Source organism: Mustela lutreola, chromosome 11 (genome assembly GCF_030435805.1).
Source record: "Mustela lutreola isolate mMusLut2 chromosome 11, mMusLut2.pri, whole genome shotgun sequence".
NCBI classification, from domain to species: domain Eukaryota; kingdom Metazoa; phylum Chordata; class Mammalia; order Carnivora; family Mustelidae; genus Mustela; species Mustela lutreola.
In genome coordinates this window covers 78,257,543-78,279,620 of record NC_081300.1, presented here as the reverse complement: position 1 = coordinate 78,279,620, position 22,078 = coordinate 78,257,543, and the positions used below count along the sequence as shown (strand labels likewise).

Here is a 22,078-nt window from a genome sequence, read left to right as displayed (position 1 = left end):
CGTCTTGTGATGCTGGGCAGGGGCAGTGAGCCACAGCTCCCAGTCAGCTAGAAGGTTACAGGGGTGAACACCTGATATTCTTACAACCATTCTATATATAACCATTCTTCTTTTTTTTTAGTGTAATATTTAATAAATTGCATGTGATATTTGATACTTTGTTATAAAAGCGGCTTTGCTTAAGATGATTTTGCCCAAATGCAGGCAAATGTAAGTGTTCTGAGTATGTTTAAATAAGCTTAAGGTAAGCTATGATATTTGATAGTTTAGGGGTATTAAATGCATTTTCAATTTTTTATGTGTTTCTCTGTACATAGCCCCCTTGTAAGCTGAGGAACATCTCTATATGTATATGTAGCCTTGGTATGGCTTACATATTATTGGCACGAAACATCTAGAACAGTACGTGTACCATATAATTGTCTACAACATCAAACAAGTTTCTTGAAAACTTGTGCCAAAGGGGTTATGACTTTAAGGATTCTTATTTCAGAAGGGTTCTCTCAAACGTAGGATTTTTCAGAAGTTAAGTGAAAATCTGACCAAACTAAACATTTTTCCATTTTCCCTAGTGAGCAAAGATAGCTAAAATCTATCTGCCATTATCAACACTGTACTCAACGATTGTAATGCTAATTTAAGAACAGATTATTTATATCAAAACCATATGTTGGCCTAATCTTATACAATATTCATAAATCTCACTCAGAGCCTTGGACACTTTTATTTGTTGAGTCTATATGGTACTACGGACATTCATCTTTTTTGACCTCATAGCTTCATGTATGTCTATACTTTAGAAAATACATCCATCAGAGTTCCATTGTAAAATGTCTGGGTCATAAAATGTGCTATGCTATCAAAATGGTAAGAAGAACATACAAATGACCTGATGTAATGAACTGGACCAGATTGCCAGATATCACATTTCATACCAGAAAAATTCAGTGGTAAGTTTAAAATGGCCATCTATACTTCGACTGAATTATAACTCATTTAACTTCTTTCTTTGTGTACAGTATTATACATTAGTCTGTATTATAGTAAATAAGTACTTTGGACAGATGTAAATATGCTGTAATAAAAAATGTTTTTCTTCTTTCCTTTAGTCCTTTTTACTTGTAAGACTAGCCACAAATACCATGCCTCCCCCAAAATAAATTGCAATCCAAATTTATCTCTAAATGAATTTATTGCACAGAAAAAAAAATATATATATGTATACACTTACATTAGACATGTTCAAAATAGTTACACAACAGCAGGGCCCTAAATGTAAGCAGTATAGTTGTTTTGTTTTGTCTTGTTTTTTTCTTTAAGAAAAAAGAGGTTATGTGAAATATTGGAATTTTATTTTGAGGCCTAGTATTTCAAGACAGTTAACTACACTTACGGTGTCAACAGCCTCTTGTTGGCAGTATGATTTTATTGGCTCCATGGAATAACAGCAAGGATTTACTATTGCTTCTTTCTTTTATGACACACACAGAAAAAAAAATTGACACATTTGCTCAAGACCAACCAGAATCATTTTAACGTATCAAAATTGATGGGAGGCCTTCACTGCCAAAGTCCCTGCTGGGTTTTCACAATTCATTGCAGACAATCTGCTACTCCTATTATGATAAAGGAGAGAAGAGTCATAATCAGGGAAGAAAGCTAGATTAATACTTGTAATTATCATTGAATTATTTAGACTGCTATAGGATTATTATTATTAGTGTCATTTGATAATTTTCTCTCATTTTATTAAACACAACTGTGAGTAATAACCCTACCTAATATTTCTCTGTATTGGCTGACTAGCTAGCAAACATTCATGAAAATATCCATTAGCCACACATATAAAAAGCTGCATTATGATGCTGTGAATCAGAACATACCACTACCTGATCCTGTAGCTCTTTGAGGATTTGCAAACCAATTAATTCTATGTGTCTTGGATTCTTTCCATACAATTAGAAAATTTATAATAGTGTCCATGAACATTATTAGTTTTACCATTTTAAACCAGCAATCACACTTTGATTTTTACAACAAAAGCAGAAATATAAAAACACACATTTGGATCTGTTTTCTGTTAGTCTGTCCGGACTTCAAAATCCTATTCCTCAAGATAATGCACACCAAAGTTCTGGATTAAACAAGAAATTAGATGGCACCTGAACACGTGGTTTAATATTCTCAAAAGCACTATGCAACTTATTTCTTACATTATGACATTGTTTTACAAAGATCCACACTTTTATAATGTTAGTATTTTTAATAATCAATAAAGTCAATTAATCATGATTAAAAATCAAACATAAAAATTTCTACCTTTTGCTTTTGCCCCCTCCATTTAGAACTTATTTATAGCCTGATAATTCAAAGGTCCCTATGTTTATGAAAATCTGGACAGTAATAGCTCTAAGATCCCATTCAGAACTTGATATTAATCTAAGTCTTTTGGCTCCATTTATCCTGAGAGCAAAGAGTAGGACAAAGGATTTGAGTACTGTTAGTTTATCTGGGAGATTATCCAAGGTAGAAAAGAATGGGAAAGTGATACAGTGAAGAAGCAACTTTGTCAAAGAGGTACATTGTTGATATAATTGTTGTGGATAGAAAATAAAGGCTTGCTTTTACTGAAAGGTCCTGAGAAACTTCTTTAAGTTGTCCTCATGAAGACCTGAAAACTGACAATTTTATCTATGGTTCTTATTTCCACTTCACTGAGAGCTGTCCTCAGAGGACATTAACTCTCCTACACTTTTGGGTTGTGTTGGAGACATTCTAAAATGAGAGAGAGGACATGAGATGCTATCCGTGTTAAGTAACTGCAATTTCCCATGGAACTATCCACCACAGGTTTGGCTATAATCAGGTGTTGGGCCTTGATATCAGAGGGATTTGAGGCAGTATCATTTTAGGTTAATCATTATATCTGAAATTTCCAAAAACTTCAACTGATGAAACTTTGATTATAAATCTATAAATATAACAATAAATCTACAGTATTCAAATTATTTTCTAAGAAATACACAGACAAAGCATCAATTGATTAATATTTAAATGTTACAAAATACCGAACTGAAAGAATATGGTCATATAACAACGTGTAAGAAGTAGAACTTAGGTTTAGGTTAGAACTCAGGATGCATTTGAGACTCATTTAAGAAATTGAATGGAGGGACACCAGGGTGGCTCAGTGGGTTAAGCCACTGTCTTTGGCTCAGGTCATGATCCCAGGGTCCTGGGATCGAGCCCCAAACCGGGCTCTCTGCTCAGCAGGGAGCCTGCTTCCTCCTCTCTCTCTGCCTGCCTCTCTTCCTGCTTGTCATCTCTCTCTGTCAAATTAATAAATAAAATCTTAAAGAAAGAAATTGAATGGATGTCTGACTATCTTATAGGTTTGCTAAAAATCAGTGACTTTGTGTTCACGTGTGGCTATGTAGGAATTTTTAACTTTCTATAAGAAATTATTAGATTTGATTATATAATGGCAGTAAAGGATGGGGAAAAGCAAAGTACGAACCCCATAAAGGCAAAGACACTGAGTATGAGAAAAGAGTAATAAAGAAGAATCAATGCCTTTGAGGAAAATGGGAATTGAAATACACAATGATTGCTGATTTTTTTAGATGGAGAAAACAAAACTAGCTTGCAAGAAGGAAATAAGAGAAGAAATGTTTTGATGTGATACAGAATCCTGGAAAAGGCAGTAACGTGGAATAAAGGAGGAGGGAGAGCATATCAGGTAATTTGGATAGGAAGGAGTTAGGAGATAATTGCTTGATAAATTTTATATGGCCCACTTAAATGCACAGATTTCTCTTCTTTACTTTATATGGAGAACAGGGTGTCCTTTCTCTTCCCTTTCAGAGCACCAGAGGTGTACTCTTTCAGACTGAAAACCTGAAAAGCTCAGGACTCAGTTGCTTAAGCACAGCTGAGAGGACATATTTCAATTAAGATTTACATTTTGCTGTATAGTAGAATTTCAAAAGTGGTTTAACCATATTTTTTTTCATTTAATAAGAAGACTACAGAGAGTGTTTTCTGGTGTTAGTTCAGAGTCTTAAGAAAGTCAAGTGAACTATCTTAGAGGTTTTCATTGCAAAAATTGCTGTTGGAGTTCTCACTATTAAGCCCACATTTCTGGCAGAAAGATAGAGTTAAAAGAGAATGATATCTTGTACGACTGATACTTTGTCATATGGTTACAATATAACTAGAAAAGAGACAATAAAATATTTGATGTTGTTTTAAGTTTCCTTGTTGTCAATCCCTCAGTGCTTTCTGAGATTAAAGGAAAAAGTAGATGGATATTGACCTGGCAACTATCAACACCTGTCAGTCTCTCTTGGATAACCAGTATCTCTATAATCTCTTCTTCCCAGTAAAAAAAATATATATATTCATAACCCACACTGTGCCATCTCAAGTTACTCCACCAAGATAAAATTACAATGATTTTCAATTGTTCCAAATGGACAGAATACACTTCCTTATGATATCATGTCTTATAAGATAGATAATTGGCTTGCTACCAATATACCCAGAGGTGACTGTGGAAGAGACAGGAAAATAAATAATAATATTTATTTATTCCTTGGGTTGACCCTGTTTACACAGATGCATTACTATTAGAAAAGTTTGGTTTGGGACATTGGAATGAATTTACTTAATGGGTCTGTATGTAATTGGGTTGGAGGAAATTTTTAATTTCTACAAAAATTATTAGAATTCTATCTTATTCTCTTTTGTTAATTTTCACATGTTAACAAAGCCAACGCTTTTGTCTAGCAGACCAGATCTTAAATCCTAACAAAACTCAATTTTTTCCTTTACTTTTTTTATGTTTGAGAGCCTCATGTTTTCTCATGCTGCTTTAAATACAACTCAAAAAAAAATGGGGCAGTAAGACCAGACTTTATATTTTATTTTATTTATCTTATTTTTAATTAAAAAATTAAAGATTGTATTTATTTATTTGCGAGAGAGAGCATGAGTGGGGTAGAGGGAGGTAGCTGCAAGAGAGACTGAAAAGTATACTCCCTAATGAGCAGGAAGCCCGATATGGAGCTCGATCCCAGGATCCTGACTGAGATCATGACCAGAGACAAAGGCAGATACATGTGCAAAATCCCTTTTTTTCTGGGAAACAATACTTTACAAGAGATGTTTGAAAAAGTACTGGGGAATCAACTTTAATCGGAGATACAAAAATTTAATTGACTTTTGTAAAGCTACAGGGATCCAAATGATGGGAATCCCAGCCCATTTAGGTTGTGGACCACAGAGTATTCTTCTCTGTAATATTTTATTTTCTTCCATGTCTACTAACTCCAGTCCAAGTTCACTGATCTCTTTTTAGATAGTGAAAAACATGGCAAAGAATACCAAACGAGTGCCCAATATTCTACAATTATTCCATCATTTCTAACATATAGAAGTGTGTTATCAAGGCTGGTTTTGTGAACGAACATAGTTCTGCTAAAGTGTGTTTTGTTCTCCAAGAAATTAAATGCATGTTTATCACACAATTATAAAATACTTGTGTCAAGAATTTTTATTCAAAAATTAATAAGAGAAGCAGATATTAAAACTAGTTCACATGGTTATTTGGAATATAAGCAGAGTTGTGCAGCAGAAGTGCTCTGGGCCCATAATTTGGGTTATACAATTTATGTTTTCTAATGAAAAATCATTAACTTGCATTATAGTTAACAAGAATCTTGTGCATTACCATCAGTTTTCTACATTATAACCTCTTGCTCTACAGTTTGTAAATACTTTGTCAATAGTAAGCTAATAAACGGGGTGACTCCAATGGATTGAGATAATCTCCAGAGTTTCTGCTACATAATGCCCAGGACTCCATTGAAAGGACACCTAAGAATTTACTTTGCCCAAAAATTAGATCATTTTTTTCACTGTCCTTACCTATTTTCCAAACCTAGTCCTTTTGCTTCAGCTTTCAGTCTACGGACAACCCTGTATCTGACTGACTTGAATGTCTTGCACATTAATTTGCTTGCCAGAGGTGGTTCCTCTAATTGATGTCTAAGAACCCTAATTAGTTAAGAAAACTTTTTTTTAACATTTTCATTGCTATTTATTATTATTATTATTATTATTATTATTATTGCTAATATCTCTATTACAAATAATTCACAAGGGCATCTTTCTGACAAAAAAAGAGCCAGCTACTAGTAGAAAAAGTACATTTGACTCCGTCAATGAAAGTGGTAAAGGGATTTGAGAAAATAAGGCAAAGCATGGAATTATGTGTTAAAACTTTAAATATTATAGACACATTTACTTAATTTCTAATACTGCTGTTGCTTATAATTAAATAAGATGTTTTCCATGAACCACACATTACAGAAAATATATTGTTTATACAGATTAAATTTTCATCAAAAGGGACGCCTGGGTGGCTCAGTTGGTTAAGCAGCTGCCTTTGGCTCAGGTCATGATCCCAGCATCGTGGGATCGAGTCCCACATCGGGCTCCTTGCTCAGCCGGGAGCCTGCTTCTCCCTCTGCCTCTGCCTGCCATTCTGTCTGCCTGTGCTTGCTCTCTCGCCCACTCTCTCTGATAAAGAAATAAAATCTTAAAATAAATAAATAAATTTTCATCAAAAACTTGTAAGTGTATTTTATTGTAGGATCATGATCAGCATTTTGCAGATGAGAAAAGTAAAATTTAGAAAAGTGTGTCTCTTCAAATCCCTCATACAATATCTGGCCTACATAGAAGGATATACTATCACAATTGAGGAAGATAATTGAGATTACTTAAAATGATAAACTTTACTGTATAGGGTTTTTTAAAAGTTTGCCACAGATTCAGATTCTTTTAAAATATATATCTATTTTATGTAGAGAGAATGCACTAAGAAGTAAGAAGAAAGTGATATATCAGTGCTACCAAATAATGGCTATAATATCATCACCTTATTTATGAACAATGAAACAGTGTGCAATATTTAAATAAATTTAAATAAATTCCTCTTTATTTTATATATTTATAAATTTAAATAAATTCCTATTTATTTATTATTAAAGAAATTCCTCTAACAAACAGTATGTTTTGAAGGTTGCTAGCAGGAAAGTGTTGTACTACATGGAAGTAATCAGAAAATATGATCTAAAATTCTGCTTTCAAGGGCCCTGGGTGGCTCAGTGGTTTAAGCCGCTGCCTTCGGCTGGGGTCATGATCTCAGGGTCCTGGGATCGAGTCCCGCATCGGGCACTCTGCTCAGCAGGGAGCATGCTTCCTTCTTTCTCTCTGCCTGCCTCTCTGCCTACTTGTGATCTCTCTCTGTCAAATAAATAAATAAATCTTTAAAAAAAATGAAATGTACATTTGAAACTAATGGTACACTATATGTTAACTAATTGAATTTTAAAAAGTTAATAAAAAAACCCACTATTTTATAAAACAATATTCCCAACAGGCTCTTTTGCTTTAAAATACTCACTTTGTAATGAGAGTCATTACTTTTGTCTAGCCAATTCTTACATCACTGTTTATCCCTTCCCAGTATCAATAAAGGCTCACTTGGGTTACCTAGAAGCCATGAGAAAGCTGGTTTTCACCAGCAATTTGACCACCATGTGCACAGGGAAGTCTATTGATAAAGGCTTTATTGCAATAAATTGCAAATACATGGATGATATTGAATTCTCTTTCTTGAGGTCTTGTTTCATGATAATAAATTTAGGGTGGCTTCTTGGAATGGATGTTATTAACATATTTTCATAGTTCTAAGTACATGGAATTGTAAAATAGATTAATGAATGTGGCATTACTGACAACTGTCCTCATTTTGAAATCAAATTACAGTGTACTAAGATGAGGAAGCAAAGCAGATTTGGGATTATGAGTGAAATAATTTTTAAAAAGTCTTAGGGGTATGATCAGACTATTGGGTAATTCAGTAGAAAAATGTCAACTGATTGAGATTCTGTGTTCCCTGATTTCAGAGCGAAGTTAAGATAAATAAGTAACACGAGGAGACTAGGAAGCCAAACATAAGTGATAATTTTGTGCCAGGGTGTGTATACATCTGTTTATTTTCTTGCTTTACCACTAAGGTTGCTCGTAGAGGAGAGTTTAAATATGTGTTGGAGCTAATCTCTTGGATTACACAAGAAACCACATCCTACAGCTCTCCCTGAAACACCCCTTGTGATTTCAATGTAATTTGGTTTTTGCATTTTTAGAAATAACAAAATACTTTGCAAACTCATCTACTTTATTACCACCACAAGTGAGTCAGCTGACTCCACATTTTAACACAGTGACAGTCACAGAGGAATGGAGGAATGAGTAGAGTTATCAATAAATGTGCTTTTAAGATATATGACAGGGTAGCAGCTATTTCCAGGAACCAAAACATGGGTCAGCAGCTGTGCAGGAAAAGTGATGGAATAAATGACTCATTTCAGAGGAGTTCTATAACATATTAGTTCTATAATGTATCTTCAGCACCCAATTACCCGCTTTGATCTAAAGATAAGGATTTACAGTTAAGGTCCCATTTATGATTTGACTGGTAGGGTCTGAATCATGTTTACTATTGTTTTGACTATTACTTGAAACCTATAGTAGTACTTGGGATATGTGTTGTGTACTCTGTGAACATGTGCTATTTTTCAATTAGTTAATTCCTGTCTCGAACCCCCCCTTGTTAATTTGTTTGTTTTTGTTTATTTGATAGTGGTTTCAGTAAATGGATATATCTGAAAAATTGCAAAGCCACTATTAAAATAAGTTATTATGATATATAGCATGGAATTGCACATTCCTCCTTTGAATCCGACAGAGCTTCACCATATCCTTAACAATTTGGGAAAAACATGCGATTATTTTTCTTTATAAAATTTCTCCTGTTAGGCTGTGATGGTTGTCATCAGCAGTAACTCCTCTGAAGGCTTTGTCAAAAGAGTTGAAAAAATTGGAAATGTGTGAATGAAGCTGTTTGCTGAATATAAAGAAAAGAGCATTGAAGTACAATTCACACTCTTACTTCTCCTTCTATGCTTTCAGATGTTTGACATTTGAAAATTTTGCTTCCAGAAGAGATGCCCTATATAATTCTTACGTTAAGGAGCAAGTTGCTTTTATAATTTTTTAAAATATTCTACCATTCAAGTATTTCCATTTAAATTAAATTCAATACCATTTAAAAAAAATCAAAAGTGCAGCCAGTATTCAATTCCTGGGCTAAATAATTTTAGAAAGCTTTGTGTTATTGAACCTATGGGGTTTTTCTGTAGTTTTAACTCTTTCTTTCTGTGATTTTTCCCATTAGTCACGTAAGTGACTGCAATATAACAGACATTGAGGATAAAGAAGGACTGAATAGAACAATCCTTGGCCTCATGAAGTTGAGAATCTAGCAAGGGAGTCAAACAATTCAATCATTCAGAGACAATTTATTGAGTGCCTGGCCTAAGATGAGCACAACAAAACCCCAGCCCAGAGGAATCATTTTAATGGGAGAGATAGATAATGGGTAAGCCAACTTTAAAAAGAAAAAAATCGTACTGGTTTTTCTTTAATAGTGATGCATATTTGAACTAAATAAGCACATTTTAAAAAGAGCAGTGATTGAGAAGAGGTTTTGTAACTGAGTGGTCCAAAAGGGCCTCCCTGAAAAAGTCTGTTTTGAACAGATTTCTGAATAATATCAGCTAGGAAGCTGCGTAAAAATCTCAGGGATGGGTTATTTTTCCAGTCAAAAAATTGTAAAGGCTCCAAAGTCACAATACAGCTGTAAGTTTCTCTAATAAAGTAACTTCTGACAAAGAATGAGAAGAAAGAACTAACCCAGGTTTGAAAGAAAAGGGACAGACTTTCTATGGAATTCATATTTAATTAAAGCTCTAAAGGACAAAAATACAATAGAGCAAAATTCTGGTGACGCTGATATACCTAATGAAAGTTCATAAACAAGGTGTGGGTAGCAAAGAGTGTGTGGGAATGTTGGTAAGAACAGTGGGGAAGAGTCATCCCTGAACATGTTCTTAAATGAAGCAATTCTTGTGTTGTTTTAAAGGGTAAATTGGAGTTTGCCTAAGTGATTAGTGAAGGATGCCTCAGCTTATGGAAGTTCAAAGCCATAAAGATGTGATAAACTACTGCAGATATTTTCATGTATATTTGTTGTTGCTTCTAGCAATGGTGATCTAAAAACTCTTTCTTAAGACAACAAAAAATCCAGACAAAATAGCTTTTAAAGTTAAAAATATAAGAATGATTATAAAAATAAGTGAGGGATTACTGGGCCAAAATAGGAAATACAATGAGAGCCTAGAGATATATGCCCTGAAGCCATTTTAGCTATGAGAGCAGTTGAAACTGCTAAAACACACTGAGCTGTGTTTTTAATAGGCTCTTGATACTAGAGAAACAAAATTCAAAATCCAGCAGCAATCAAATTTGAGGACTTTGGTACAACCCAAATTTAAGTTGAGATCCCCAAAGCACAAGGAGAAGCAGAAATAAGACTAGAGCCTACCTTGCCTTCTGTGTAAACTGAGAAAGTCAATCACGGAATTTGGAGTATGATTGTCTTGTAGAGTCTCAGATATAAGAGAAAATCCTGCCAAGGAGGACCATACCATTATTATAGCTCTTAATTATCCCTACTCAATAAGAGTTTCAAATATAATGTCTTGAACATAGCAAAATGGAACAAAGCACACAAAGAAAAATCATTAACAAGATTTGATAGACAAAATGGGATTAAGTATGATGTTAAAATGATCCATAAAGATTGTAAAATGGCTTGATTACTCTGCTCAAAGAAATGAGAGGGGAAGGAAATTGAACAAAAAACTGAAACAAAAAATGATATTGAGAAAGATTTTTAAATGAACCAAATGGATACTCTAAAACTTTAAAGATATGACAGCTAATTTAAGATACCACAGGGGTGCCTGGGTGGTTCACTTAATTAAACCTCCAACTCTTTTTCCTTTTATTTTAACACCTTAATTTTATTTTATTTCTTTCATTTTGGCTGAGGTCATGATGTCAGGGTTGTGACAGGTTGGGCTCTGTGCTGAGCCTTGAGCCTGCTTAAGATTCTTTTCCCTTCTTTTTCTATCCCTCCCTGCGCTCTCACTTGCTCGCTCTCTCTTGCTTGCAAATAAATAGATAGATAGAAAGATAGATAGATAATATACAAAGCAAAATAAAAGCAGATTATGAAAATAAATATAAAGATTTTGAAATGAAAACAATTCAAAATAAATAGAGAAGACCTACACAGCTAAAAGTTCACTCAGAAAATCTACTATTAAAGAAGTCAGTATGATACAATGTTAAGATATCAAAAGATTTGAGCATGTACTTTACAGAAAGGGTAATCCAAATGGCCACTCATATATAAAAACTGTTTACCTTTATTATGAATCTGGAATTAAATTAAATTAAATTAAAAATAAATTAAAACCTAGAATGACATACTATTACACACTTACCATATTGGGCTACAGTGAAAATGTCTTGCAAGAATGTGAAGGAATGACAGTGGACATAATAAAAACATATGAGGTAAGTTGGACAATATTTAGAAAACTTAAAAATTAAAAAAAAAATTTGGTCCATTCCTAGAAATACAACATGGAACTAAATGAATATTTTCACCAGGATATGCAAACAGATGATTATAGTTATTTCATTCATAACGGCAGATCAGTAGTGGTATATTTGCACAATGTTACATTAAATAAGAGAGAATATTAACAAACTGGGAGGAGGGGCTAGGTTGTTATCATAAACAGATCTTCTATGGTGCTAATTATGTTCTATTTCTCAAAATCTTTAAGTTAAAAAAGTTTTCAAATTTATATCTAGGTAGATAGATAGGTAGATGATAGATAGACAGATATCCCAGAAGCTGCAATGCTAGGCTAAGACCAGGCTTTAAAGGGCTTTTCTATGCTCTACTAAATACTTTAAACCATTCATTATATCATAGCTCAGTGTTCAAATCTCCATTTGTTTCCTCAGTTTCCTCATATTTATCTTAAGGTGACCTGATCCAGACTTTTGATCACCTTTGTCTAAATATTTCTATTTTAACAAAGTCCTTTTGAACACCCAGAGACTAAAACTTAGAAAAATACTCTGATTGTTATCTCACTAGAGTGGAAAATATATAGTTACCCATTAACTAATGATATCCATGTCTACATTAGATCCATGACATTTTTAATTCTTGGGAGCTTTTTGCTAAATGAATTTTTTAAGCTTCCTTTAAATGAAGCTTTAAGCCATCACCACATGAATAAAATTAAAGAACTAAATGAAAACAAGCCAAGTATTTACAGAGTAATAGAATGTGCAGTGGAAAGAGTACAATTCTGAAATCATAAAGCCTAAATTAGTGTGATGCATCTTTACCAGCCATGTAATCATAAACCAGTTATCTAAATGTGTTAGCCTCAGTTTTTTCACCCATGAAATGGTGATGATAATACTGATTATGCAGAGTTGTTGTGTGGATGTGATGAAGCATGGAGCATGAGAGTCTCATATTCCATGCTAAAATGATAGCTATTTTTATACTTATAATAATTCTAATAATAGTAATTAAATTGTTCAAAATGATAATATTCATTTATATTGAGGCATTGTATTGACTATTCATAGACACATTTACCAAAATAAATTTCATTTTATTTACCCCCTCTGAGGATATATATTCCCTAATTCAATATGAATCTCATTATAAATAATAATTATCATAATAAATATGCTGATTTTTCTTCTATTTATTTTTAGGGAGGTATCCTTTACTGTTGAACATAAAGAAACTTAAGCAAGTCTGTCTTATTCAAAATTTGCATGCTGCTTTCTTATGAAACTAGATTATAGAGTTGTATGAAATAAATTCATGCAGTTAAGACATTTATGTTTGGAAAACTGGGTGGTCAGTTTAGTATTTCAAAGGAAGATTTTAAATTTAAACCTTAAAACTGAGCTCTTTCAGCCTTATTTATAGACCATCCTTCATGCTTCATAAGTACTCCTTCATTGTAAACTAAGTAATAGTTTTTGTCACAGTGTCTATAACTAAAATGGATTTTATATTCTATTATTTCAGAGTTAGTTGCAGTTTCTACTTCCTTACTTCCTTTTTTGAAAAATTGATTAATTCTACAAAACGTTTTTTCCAGCTTTATTGAAAAATAATCGACATATTATAATTTGTAAATTTAAGAAATGATTTCTTATAACATTGCAAACTTTTAACATTGTGTAAATTTTGTACAATTTGATAAATTGGCATACATCTGTATTGCAATATAATCTACATAAAAATGTTAATACATCTACTATCTCATATAGTTGCCACTGTTTTTTATGCATGTATGGTAAGGAATTTTAGGATCTACTCTCTTAGCAACTTTTATGTATATAGTACAGTAGAGATAAACTTCAGAGGTCTTGTAGGTTTTGTTCCAGAGTGCCTCAATAAAGTGATTATCTCAATAAACTAAGTCAAATTATTATTATTTTTTTTGGTTTCCCAGTGCAAATAAAAAATTATGTTTCCCAGTGCATATAAAAAATAAACACTGTACTGTACTGTTCAAAAGCATTATGTCTTTAAAGAAAAACAATGTATATACTGTAAGTAAACTAGTTCTGAGTTTTCAGTGGGTCATAATTACTGATCACAGATCACCATAACAAATTCAATAATAATGAGAAAACTTGAAATATTGCAAGAATTACCAACATGTGACAGAGACACAAAATGAACAAATGTTGTTAGAAAAATGGTGGCAGCAGACCTATTTTATACAAGATTGCTATAAACTTTCAACTTGTAAGAATGTGATATATGCAAAGTTTAATAAAGGGAAGCACAATAAAAAAGTTTGTATATATTATTAACTATGATCATCGTGCTGTACATTAGATCCCCAGAAATTTTTCATATTATAGTTGCAAGTTTGTACCCTTTGACCACCTTATTCCACCCCAGGTTCACCTCTTGTCAAGTCAACTCTCTAAGTTTCCATTAGTTTGCTTTTTCTTCAGATTCTGTATGTAAGGGATATCATAATACATAAATTAAAAAAAATATATAAAATCTTTGAAATATTTCACTTACTATAATACCTTCAAGATCCATCCATGCTGTTGTAAATGGCAGTATTTCTTAATCTTTCATTGTTAAGTAGTATTCCATAGTATATATTTACCATACTTATTTTATTCATTCATCCATTAATGGATACTGAAGTTATTTCCATCTCTTGCTTAGAGTTAATAATTTTATAATGAACATAAAAGTGCAGATATGTCTTCGAATAGTGACTTCGTTTCCTTTAGATATATACCTAGAGGTGGGATTACTGAATCATATGGTAATTTTACTTTTAATAATATGAATAATCTCCATACTGTTTTCCATCCAAATTTATATCCCTATCACAGTGCTTAAGTTCTCCATTTTCCCCAATATTTACCAAAATTTGTTAGTTTTAATTTTTTGGTAGTATATATTCTAATAGGTAGTAATATCTTGCTGTGTTTTTCAGAGGTAAACAACAACAACAAAAACAACATAATGACTTTGCCCTGAGTTTTTACGTTGAGCACTTTTAATGCTCCTGTTGGTCATTTATATAACTTTTTTGAAAAAAAAATCTATTGAGATCCTTTTGCTAATTTTTTAATTATATTTTTTTTCTATTTGTATCTGTTGGTTAGTAACCTCTTTTCAGATATAAGATTTGTAAGTATTTTCTTCCATTCTGTGGATTGTGTTTTCATTCTCTCTCTCTCTCTCTCTTTTTTTTTTTTTTTGGCAATGCAGAAACTTTAGTTTAATGTAATACCTTTTATTTATTTTTACTTCTTTTGCTTGTGTTTTTGGCCTGGTATCCAACAAACTATTGGCAAGACCAATGTCAAGGAGAATTTTTCCTATGTTTTCCTTTAGGAAATTTAGTTTCATGCATCACATTTTTTTTTTTTTAAAGATTTATTTATTTATTTGACAGAGATTACAAGTAGGCAGAGAGGCAGGCAGAGAGAGAGAGGAGGAAGCAGGCTCCCCGCTGAGCAGAGAGCCCGATGCGGGACTCGATCCCAGGACCCTGAGATCATGACCTGAGCCGAAGGCAGCGGCTTAACCCACTGAGCCACCCAGGCGCCCCTCATGCATCACATTTAAGTCTTTAATGTATTTCAAGTTAAGATTTATGAGTGATATAAGGTTCCAGTTTCATGCTGGTTTTAAATATCATTTATTGAACAGACTATCTTTTAAATATCATTTATTGAACAGACTATCTTTACCCATTATATATGTTGGCCCCTGTCAAATATTAGGTGACTGTATGAAAGGATTTATTTCTGGACTCTCAATTCTGTTCTACTTGTTTATTGGTCTGTTTTTATGCCAGTATACTTTATTGTTTTGAGCATGAGGGCTTTGTAGTATAGTTTCAAATCAAGAAGTGTAATTTTGCTTCTTCATTCTTTCTCAGAACTGCTTTAATTATTTGTTGTCTTTTATGGTCTCATATAAATTTTAGGATTCCTTAGTAACTTCTGTAAAAAAATAATATTGGATTTTTTTAAAGATTATTTATTTATTTATTTATTTGACAGAGAGAGATGACAAGCAGGCAGAGGGGCAGGCAGAGAGAGAAGAGGTAGCAGCTTCCTGCTGAGCAGAGAGCCTGATGCAGGGCTCGATCCCAGGACCCTGGGATCATGACCTGAGCCGAAGGCAGCAGCTTAACCCAATGAGCCACCCAGGCGCCCCTAACATTGGATTTTTGATAGGAATTGAATTACAGATGGTTTTCGGTAGTATGGACATTTTAACAATGTTAATTCTTACCATTCATAAATATGAGCTATCTTTCCATTTATGTTTCCTTCAATTTCTTTATCAATGTCATAGTTTATGGGGTACAGATCTTTCATCTTCTTAGTTAAATCTTTTCCTAAGTATTTTATTAGTTTTGATGCTATTGTGAATTAGATTGTTCTCTTTATTTTTTCAGACAGTTCATCATTAGAGTGTTAAAATGCTCCTGTTTTGTGCTTACTTTGGCAGCACATATACTAAAATTGGAATGATGCAGAGAAGATTAGCTTGATCACTGAACAAGGATGACATGAAAAACTAGGAAGCATTCCATATTAAAAAAAAAGAAACAAAACAAAATTCTTGTCTTTTATTTATTGATCTTGTATTTGGCAGCTTTACTAAGTTTGTTAAGTCAAAATTTTTTGTGAAGTTTTTAGGAGTTTTTTACATGTAAGTTCATGTTATCCAAAAAAAGAAAATTTTACTTCTTCCCTTTTTTTTTTTTTTTTTTGGAGTCTTTTATTTCTTTGTGTTCCTTGTTTCTCTGGCTACGACATCCAGTACTATGTCAAATGAGAGTAGTGAAAGTGGACACACTTGTCTTTTTTCTGATCTTTAAGGGGAAAACTTTCAAACTTTTTTGATTGAATATGAGATTACCTTTGGGCTTGCAATATGTGTTTTTTCTTTAATGGATTTTTTAAATTATTATTTTTTAATTTTTTATTAACATATAATGTGTTTTTATCCCTAGGGGTACAGGTCTGTGAATCACCAGGTTTACACATTTCACAGCACTCACCATCACTCACCATAGCACCTGCCCTCCCCAATGTCCATACCCCCACCATCCTCTCCCAACACACCTCCCCCCAGCAACCCTCAGTCTGTTTTGTGAGATTCAGTCTTTTATGGTTTGTCTCCCTCCCAATCCCATCTTCTTTTATTTTTCTTTTCATACACCCGAAACCGCCTATGTTGCATCTCCAATTCATCATATCAGGGAGATCATACGATAGTTGTCTTTCTCAGATTGATTTATTTCGCCAAGCATAATACCCTCTAGTTCCATCCATGTCATCACAAATAGCAGGAGTTCATTTCTTTTGATGGCTGCATAGTATCCCATTGTACATATATACCACATCTTATTTATTGATTCATCTGTTGAAGGCCATTTAGGTTCTTTCCATAGTTTAACTATTGTGGACATTGCTGCTATAAACATTTGGGTGCGTGTGCCCCTTCAGAATGCCACATTTGTATCTTTAGGGTATATACCCAGTACTACAATCACTGGGTCATAGGCTAGTTCTATTTTCAGCTTTTTGAGGCACCTCCACGCTGTTTTCCAGAGTAGTTGCACCAGCTTGCCTTCCCACGTACAGTGTAGGAGGGTTGCCCTTTCTCCACATCCTCGCCAGCATCTGTCATTGACTGACTTGTTCATTTTAGCCATTCTGAAAGGTGTGAGGTGGTATCTCATTCTGGTTTTGATTTGTATTTCCCTGATGCCGAGTGATGTGGAGCATTTTTTCATGTGTCTGTTGGCCATTTGGATGTATTCTTTGCAGAAATGTCTGTTCATGTCCTCTGCCCATTTCTTCATTCGATTATTTGTTCTTAGGGTGTTGAGTTTGATAAGCTCTTTATAGATTTTGGATAGATACTGGCCCTTTATCTGGTATGCCATTTGCAAATATCTTCTCCCTGATAACTTCTGACAGTCATCTTTTGGCTTTGTTAACTGTTTCCTTTGCTGTGCAAAAGCTTTTTGATCTGATGAAATCCCAATAGTTCATTCTTGCCCTTGCTTCCCTTGCCTTTGGCGATGTTCCTAGGAAGAAGTTGCTGCTGCTGAGGTCAAAGAGGTTGCTACCTGTTCTCTCCTCAAGGATTTTGATGCATTCCTTTCTCACATTATGCTTCTTCATCCATTTCCAGTCTATTTTCATGTATGGTGTAAGGAAATGGTCCAATTTCATTTTTCTGCATGTGGCTGTTCAATTTTCCCAACACCATTTGTTGAAGAGGCTGTCTTTTTTTCATTGGTCATTCCTTTCTGCTTTGTTGAAGATTAGTTGACCATAGAGTTGAGGGTGTATTTCTGGGCTCTCTATTCTGTTCCATTGATCCATGTCTGTTTTGTGGACAGTTCCCTACTATCTTGATGATGACAACTTTGTAATAGAGCTTGAAGTCTGGAATTGTGATGCCAACAACTTTGGCTTTCTTTTTCAATATTCCTCTGGCTATTCGAGGTATTTTCTGGTTCCATATATATTTTAGGATGATTTGTCCCATTTCTTTGAAAAAAATGGATGGGATTTTGATAGGGATTGCATTAAATGTGTAGATTGCTTTAGGTAGCATAGCCATTTCCACAATATTTGTTCTTCCAATACAGGAGCATGGAACATTTTTCCATTTATTTGTGTCTTCTTCAATTTCTTTCATGAGTACTTTAGAGTTTTCTGAGTATAGATTCTTTGTCTCTTTGGTTAGGTTTATTCCTATGTATCTTAGGGTTTTGGGTGCAATTGTAAATGGGATTCACTCCTTAATTTCTATTTCTTCAGTCTTGTTGGTATAAAAAAATGCAACTAATTTCTGTTCATTGATTTATATCCTGACACTTTACAGAATTCCTATACAGGTTATAGCAGATTTGGAGTGGAGTCCTTTAAGTTTTCCACATACAGTATCATATGATCTGCAAACAGGGATAGTTTGACTTCTCTTCTGCCAACTTGGCAAAATTTGGATGCCTTTAATTTCTTTTTGTTGTCTGATTGCTGAGGCTAGGAATTCTAGTACGATGTTGAATAGCAGTGGTGATAACGGACATCCCTGCCGTGTTCCTGACCTCAGCGGAAAAGTATTCAGTTTTTCTCCATTGAGAATGATATTTGCAGTGGGTTTTTCATAGATGGCTTTGATAATATTGATAATATGTGCCCTCTATGCCTACACTTTGAAGAGTTTTAATCAGGCAGGGATACTGCACTTTGCCAAATGCTTTTTCAGCATCTATGGAGAGTATCATATGGTTATTGTTCTTTCTTTTATTGATGTGTTGTATCACATTGATTGATTTGCAGATGTTGAGCCAACCTTGTAGCCCTGGAATAAATCCCACTTGGTCGTGGTGAATAATCCTTTTAATGTACTGTTGAATCCTATTGGCTAGGATTTTGGTGAGAATTTTTGCATCCGTGTTCATCAAGGATATTGGTCTGTAGTTCTCTTTTTTGATGGGATCCTTGTCTGGTTTTGGGATCAAGGTGATGCTGGCCTCAGAAAAAAAAGAGTTTGGAAGTTTTCCTTCCATTTCTATTTTTTTGGAACAGTATCAGGAGAATAGGAATTAATTCCTCTTTAAATGTTTGGTAGGATTCCCCTGGGAAGCCATCTGGCCCGGGGCTTTTGTTTGTTTGGAGATTTTTGATGACTCTTTCAATCTCCATACTGGTTATCGGTCTGTTCAGGTTTTCTATTTCTTCCTGGATCAGTTGTGGTAGTTTATATGTCTCTAGGAATGTATCCATTTCTTCCAGATTGTTGAATTTGTTGGCATAGAGTTGCTCATAGTATGTTCTTATAATTGTTTGTATTTCTTTGGTGTTGGTTGTGATCTCTCCTCTTTCATTCATGATTTTATTTATTTGGGTCCTTTCTCTTTCTTTATCAATCTTATTAATTCTTTCAAAGAACCAGCTCCTAGTTTCGTTGATTGGTTTTATAGGGTTTTTTTCTTTTGTTTTGTTTTGTTTGTGTTTTTATTGTTTGTTGGTTTCTATTTCATTGTTTTCTGATCTGATCTTTATTATTCCTGTTCTCATGCTGGGTTTAGGCTTTCTTTGTTGTTCTTTCTCCGACTCCTTTAGGTTTAAGGTCATGTTGTGTATTTGAGATCTTTCTTGTTTCTTGAGAAAGGTTGGTACAGCTTTATATTTTCCTCTCAGGACTGCCTTTGCTGTATCCCACAGATTTTGAACACTTTTGTTTACATTATCATTTGCTTCTATGAATTTTTTCAATTCTTCTTTAATTTCCTGGTTGACCAATTCATTTTTTAGAAGGATGCTGTTTAGTCTCCATGTTTTTGTGTTCTTTCCAAATTTCCTGTTGTGATTGAGTTCTAGTTTCAGAGCATTGTGGTCTGAGAATATGCAGGGGATGATCCCAATCTTTTGATAATGGTTGAGATCTTATTGATGACCCAGGCTGTGGTCTATTCTGGAGAATTTTCCATGTGCACTAGAGAAGAATGTGTATTCTGTTATTTTGGGATGGAATGTGTTGAATATACCTGTGATGTCCATCTTGTCCTTGTGGATCTGTTGCTTGGATGATCTGTCCATTTCAATGAGGGGAGTGTTAAATTCCCCTACTATTATTTTATTATTGTCGATGTGTTTCTTTGATTTTGTTATTAATTGGTTTATATAGTTGGCTGCTCCCATATTAAGGACATAGATATTTAAAATTGTTAGGTCTTCTTGTTGGACAGACACTTTGAGTATAATATAGTGTCCTTCCTCATCTCTTATTATAGTCTTTGGCTTAAAATCTAATTGATCTGATATAAGGATTGCCACCCCAGCTTTCTTCTGATGTCCATTAGCATGGTAAATTGTTTTCCACCCCCTCTCTTTTAATCTGGGGGTGTCTTCGGGTCTATGATGAGTTTCTTGAACAGCATATTGATGGGTTTTGCTTTTTATCCAGTCTGATACCCTGTGTCTTTTGATCGTGCATTTAGGCCATTTACATTAGGGTAACTATTGAGAGATATGAATTTAGTGGCATTGTATTGCCTATAATTTGACTGTTATGGTATATTGTTTCTGTTCCTTTCTGATCTACTACTTTTAGGCTCTCTCTTTGCTTAGAGGACCCCTTTCAATATTTCCTGGAGAGTTGGTTTGGTGTTTGCAAATCCTTTCAGCTTTTGTTTGTCCTGGTAGCTTTTTAATCTCTCCTTCTATTTTCAATGATAGCCTAGCTGGATATAGTATTCCTGGCTGTTTGTTTTCCTCATTTAACACTGAATATATCATGCCAGTTCTTTCTGCTCTGCCAGGTCTCTGTGGATAAGTCTGCTTCCAATCAAATGTTTTTACTGTTGTACAATACAGACTTCTTTTCCCAGGCTGCTTTCAGGATTTTCTCTTTGTTGTTAACAGTTGTAAATTTTACTATCAGGTTACGGCGTGTGGACCTATTTTTATTGATTTTGAGGGTCATTCTTTGCGTCTCCTGGATTTTGATGTTTGTTCCCTTTGCCATATTAAGGAAATTCTCTACAAAAATTCTCTCCAATATACCTTCTGCTCCCCTCTCTCTTTCTTCTTCTTCTGGGATCCCAATTATTCTAATGTTGTGTCGTCTTATGGTTTCACTTATCTCTCAAATTCTCTACTTGTGGTCCAGTATTTGTTTGTCTCTCTTTTGCTCAGCTTCTTTATTCTCCATCATTTGGTCTCCTATATCACTAATTCTTTTGCCTCATTTATCCTAGCAGTAATAACTTCCATTTTTTATTGCACCTCATTAATAGCTCTTTTGATTTCAAATTGGTTAGATCTTACTTCTTTTATTTCTCCAGAAAGGGCTTTTATCTCTCTGGAGAGGGTTTCTCTAATAACTTCCATGCCTTTTTCGAGCCCAGCTAGAACCTTGAGTGTTGTCATTCTAAACTCTAGTTCTGTCATATTACCAATGTCTGTTTTAATTATGTCCCTAGCCTTTGGTACTGCCTCTTGTTCTTTTTCTTGTGGTGAGTTTTTCCACTTTGTCATTTTGAGCAGATAAGAATACATAAAGGAGCAAATAAAATGCTAAAAGTGTGGTATAGACCCCAGGAAAATGTGCTTTAACCCCTTCAGAAGAGACCCAAGTTGTGGGAGAATGAAAGGAGATAAAAAAGAAGTTCAAGGGGGGGGGGAGGTTTAAAAAAAAGAAAACAAGGAAAAAATATTAAAAAAGAAAATATATATATATATATATATACTAGACTTGTGACTAGAACAGAGTCACTCACTTAATTTTGGGAGTATTTTGGTCTCTTAGAAGAAACTACCTCCCAGGATTTTAAAGGATGAAAAACATATAAGGGTAGGCACAATGAAGGGATGGAATAAACCTATAAAAATGAGGAAAAAAGGGACGCCTGGGTGGCTCAGTTGGTTAAGCAGCTACCTTCGGCTCAGGTCATGATCTCAGCGTCCT

At 34.1% G+C, this 22,078-nt stretch overlaps 1 non-coding gene across 1 annotated transcript; it reads left to right on the top strand.

Annotated features, from left to right (window-relative positions):
• The first annotated feature begins 16,074 nt into the window (after window positions 1–16,074).
• On the top strand, window positions 16,075–16,181 carry LOC131811943 (U6 spliceosomal RNA). The gene has a single exon (XR_009346183.1). It is a non-coding gene; the product is annotated as a U6 spliceosomal RNA (small nuclear RNA).
• Window positions 16,182–22,078: the final 5,897 nt, after the last annotated feature.